The sequence below is a fragment of the Alexandromys fortis genome, unplaced genomic scaffold, assembly GCF_014885135.2.
Source record: "Alexandromys fortis isolate MF-2015 unplaced genomic scaffold, M_Fortis_MF-2015_v1.1 scaffold_29, whole genome shotgun sequence".
NCBI classification, from domain to species: domain Eukaryota; kingdom Metazoa; phylum Chordata; class Mammalia; order Rodentia; family Cricetidae; genus Alexandromys; species Alexandromys fortis.
The window spans coordinates 13,074,598-13,079,428 of NW_026067891.1; the positions used below are offsets into that span (position 1 = coordinate 13,074,598).

A 4,831-nucleotide genomic window follows, 5' to 3' on the forward strand; every position below is an offset into this window, starting at 1 on the left:
AAAAAAAAAAAAAAAAAAAAAAAAAAAAAAAAAAAAAAAAAAAAAAAAAACATGATGCCAGATATGGGTGGTAAGAATGTATTGCTGCATTTCATTTTCTAACCTTGACCACCTGAGGAAGACTGGGCTGCAGTGAATTTCTCCATTTCTGTTGGCAGCAGAAAGCCCTGGCACCAAACTTCACCACATTCATATTTTCATTCTTTGTGGTTCAACCATTCTAGGTAAACTGTATCAGTAACATCACTGTACTTTTCTTGGGCTTCTCTTTCAATCAACTTCCTCTCCAAATTTACCCCCTTTGGTAAATTTCTATCTACTAGCTTCCCCGTAACCAGGTCTCTTCTTTTTTCCCACACCCAATACCACTGATGGCAAGGTTCCTTTCTGGTCAGGTTAGTTACAGAAACCCAACTCTGGCGTTCTTTCCCCCTCATCCTCAAACTCAATGCCACCTGCTTAATCTACTCCTCTAAGCTTAGCACAGCACAGTCCTTCAACATGCCAAACTACAATCAACTTAGCACAGCACAGTCCTTCAACATGCCAAACCACAGTTAACTTAGCACAGCACAGTCCTTCAACATGGCAAACTACAGTTAACTGCTCCCCAACACATCTGCTTTGCTTGCTCCCTCTTTGAAGGTCCCATGGCACCCCTGTCTGGATTGGTTCTGTGGCAATCACACCTGTTTAAAAAGCCCAGCAGCTCTGAGATCCCTAAGGAAGCAATGGTGAGGCTAGAGTGAGAAGAGCCAAGCTCAAGCCAAAACTTCAGGAGCTAACTATATGGCCTCAGGGTGATCTTCATGCAATCGTTGCATACTGGCATCAGGGCCAACTCTTCACATGGTAACAGTGAAGAGAGTCTTACAACATAAGGTGTTAGTCTCATGGAGTCGAGCCCCGTTCTAGCTGACGCCCTCAGCCTCATGTTCCTAGTAGGTAACTTGAAAAGGCAGATCCTTGGGACAAAACTGGATTCAAAAAATTTAAGACAGAAATTATATATGTTGATAACATTTAAAACCAGTGTTAGCCAGCGATGGTGGCTCAAGTCCATAATTCCAGTTTTTAGAAGGCGGAGACAGTAGGCCAGCCTGTTCTACACAGGGTTACACAATGAGACTTTGTCACAAAAATAATAAAAATGGTACCGATACACACCCTGCACTTGGCAGGTAAAAACAGGAGGATCAAGAGTTCAAAGTTGAGAGATGGCTCAGTGGTTAAGAGAGCACACTGGCTGCTCTTTTAGAAGACCTGGGTTCAATTCCCAGTACCCACCCACATGGCAGCTCAATGTCTGTAATTCCAGTTTCAGGGGATCTTGACACTCTCATATTAATACACATAAAAAAATTAAATAAATTGTTAAAAAAAATTCAAAGTTGTTATATGATTGTGAGACCAGCCTGGGCTGCATGAAGTCCTGTTTTAGACAACAAAAGTCCTTTCCCTACCAAAATCAGTATACTGCACAAAAGAGGACATTTCTGATCTATACTGGAAGAGTCTCTTTTCAATCTAAACTATCTGGTTAACTCTTCAGATTCAATTAACTCAACTGGTCTTCATTCTGAAGGAAAAAAACCGAGATGAAAAGATTAATACTAACATCTAGAAAAATCTAGCAAAAACAGCCACTTTCTCAAACTGAGGAAAAATTAAAGCTGTTTTTCATGTAATTTGCAGTTCTGGGGATGGAACCCAGGGCCTCTTAACACACTCTCCCATTTAATCCCAGCCCCAGTACAAAGGCAAACACTGAAAACTTTTGTCCTACTTCTTCAGAACTTCTTAACAAGCCAGCCTACAGTGAACTTACAACACAACGTGTTTGCTTAATAAAGTTTCCAGCCATTCCGTAAAAGAATAAGCTTTGTGGGCTGGGGAGATGGCTCAGTGGTTAAGAGCACTGGCTGCTCTTCCAGAGGTCCAGAGTTCAATCCCCAGCAACCAAATGGAGGCTCACAGCCATCTATAAGGAGATCTGGTGCCCTCTTCTGGCATGCAAGCACACATGGAAGGAATGTTGTATACATAATAAATAATTTTTTTTTAAAAAAAAGGAGGGGGCTGGAGAGACGGCTCAGAGGTAAAGAGCACTGGTTGCTCTTCCATAGGTCCTGAGTTCAATTCCCAGCAACCACATGTAATAATACACAACCATCTGTAATAAGATGTGGTGCCCTCTTCTGTACTGTAGGATACATGCAAGAAGAACCCTGTATACATAATAAACAAAAATCTTTAAAATTTTTTTTTAAATTTCTGATCACTCTCCTAAACCAAAGTCAATGGAGTAAAATAGTTCTAAATAAAAATAAAGAAACGTCCCATGTGAATTTTACCTTAGGGAGGTACAAAAAGAAGTTACTCTCCCACCCAGTTCTGCAGCTATTCAGTCCCAAAAAAACCCCACACATTTTATATTAATTATAAACTGTTTGGCCTATTGACTCAGGCTTATTATTAATTAGCTCTTACAACTTAAACTCCCAATTCTTGTCTGTGTTTAGCCATGTGACTTGGTACCTTTTCTCAATAAGGCATTCTCATCTTGTTTCCTCTGCATCTGACTAATGACTGCGTCTCTGCCTTTCCACTTCCCAGAATCCTCTTACTCTGGTTGCCCTGCCTGTATTTCCTGCCTGGATACTGGCCAATCAGTGTTTTATTAAACCAGTATGAGTGATAAATCTTTACAGTGTACAAAAGATCCACAGCAGAGGGGTTCATGAAAATGGACATGTATATTATCCATAAATATACATTTATCCATACCCATGCATACATACAATTGCATATATATATATATATATAAATGGGCACACATGCACAAACTGAAAGTAAAATGAATACAAATTCTGATTCCCCAAGAGAAATCCAAATTAAAATTTGTGTGTGTCGATACACACATGCCAGGTGCATGTTAAGGAGTCAGTTCTCTCCTCTTGCTATGTGAGTACTGGAGATCAAATTCAGGTTGTCAGGCTTGAGGACAAGTGCCTTTGCCCACTTAACAACCTTTACAGACTTCCATATTACATCTTTGAAAATGAAAAACACTTGGACTATTTGCAGTACCCTTTGAGAACACTTAATTATAAAGTCTGTTCTCACTGTAGCAGTTTTTAGTTTTTGCCAGTAGTGGGCAATCAAACCCAGGGTTTTTGTGTGTTCTAGGCAAATCCCCTAACTCACGCTGACACCCCCAGCCTTACTGCTGCAGCACATACTATATAGATGAAGGAGTCTTTATCTTCAGAGAAACTGGTATGGAAACTGTCAAGTAGTTTGAGCTACATGTTCATCAGAGTGGCACTGCAAACTTCAGGGTACCCCACAATATGTGTCCCACAGAATAAAAGAAACTCAAGCAGTGCAATGCAATACACAGCAAAATCATCTTCATTCTTCACCACCAAGGGAATGAAGAACAGAAGCTTCACCCTGATTGTACAAAATGAGTAAAAGTTGTATAAACTACTCCTGGTATCCTGTAACAGACCACACTGACAATCCACAGCAGCCATGTGGTGCTTGGTACATGGATGAGAGATGCTGCTGCTGAGCTGGTGCCCCCTCCCGCCTTGGCTGTCGGCCCATCAACTGCCATGGAGGAACTGAGGAATGAAGGGTATGGGAACAGTGTGGGGGAGCTGCAGCAAAGAACATGACATAGCCAATTGTGCGAGCCCACAGCATAGAATCTCCTCTGCTGCAGCCTACACTACTTGCCTTGATGAGAGGAGGAGAACTTGGGGCAGCAGCACTCCTGGCAGGCTGCAAGCACAACTCAGGGTGGCTGACACCAAGGGTGAAGAGATATGCAGTCATCAGTAGTTCACACGAATCCTGCCCCCAGATGCCCTGCCTAGTTGCAAGATCACTCTGACTCTGGGCAATAGTGAGCAATCCAAGATGAGCCTTGGCAATGGTCCAGTATTTATTAGAAACAGGAAACCTTGAACCAGACCAGTGACTTTCTGCAATGAGTATTTTTGCAAGTAAAGCTGTTTGGGAAAAAAAAAAAAAAAGCAAAAAACAAAAACAAAAAAAACCCATAAATGTGTGACACACTGAAATTTGCAATAGCATTCTGATGAACAAATATGTGCTGGAGAGGTGGGAACTATGGGGAAATGAAACAGTGCACAGACAGGAGACAGTGTTTCATTTTCTGAATTGGGCCTCCTCCAAAGATCTCCAGAGTTCATGCTATTTCCAGAAGCCATCTTCATATTTGTGATGTGTGCTACAGCTGGGGTATGTGCTAGTATCCATAGTCCCTGCCACCACCTGAAGCCATGTCTGTGGCCTATGCTGCCACTGAGGGCCATGATGGTTCCATGGTCTGTGCTACAGCTGAGAGTCATGCTGATGTCTGTGGTCTGTGATGCTGCCAGAGACTATGTTAATGCTGATGTCTGTGGCCTGTACTACAACTGAGGACCGTGCTGATTTTTGGTCTATACTACCACTGGAGACCATGCTGAGGTCTGTGGTCTATGCTGTGGCCAGAAACCATGTGATGTCCATGATCTATGATCTGTGCTGCTAAGGCTGGAAAATGACAAGGAAACGTCTTTTGTAGTGGTATTGATGCCCACAGACTCACAGTTGACAATGAGAGACATAAAAGGCATCTGTGTTCATAGGTTTGGGGATTAAATTCCGGGTCTTCTATGCGATTCCATTGGTCGACTTCTCTGTTTTTATGCCAATACCACACTGTTTTCATTACTGTAGCTCTGTGATAGAGTTTGAAGTCAGGGATGGTAATGCCTCCAGAAGATCCTTTATTGTATAGGATTGTTTTGGCTAT

General features: G+C 42.0%; 1 protein-coding gene across 5 annotated transcripts in view; it reads right to left on the reverse strand.

The window, feature by feature from the left end:
• Positions 1-4,831, reverse strand: part of Txndc11 (thioredoxin domain containing 11) — a 75,983-nt gene that overhangs the window by 43,551 nt on the left and 27,601 nt on the right. The gene's annotated exons all lie outside the window — the stretch shown is intronic.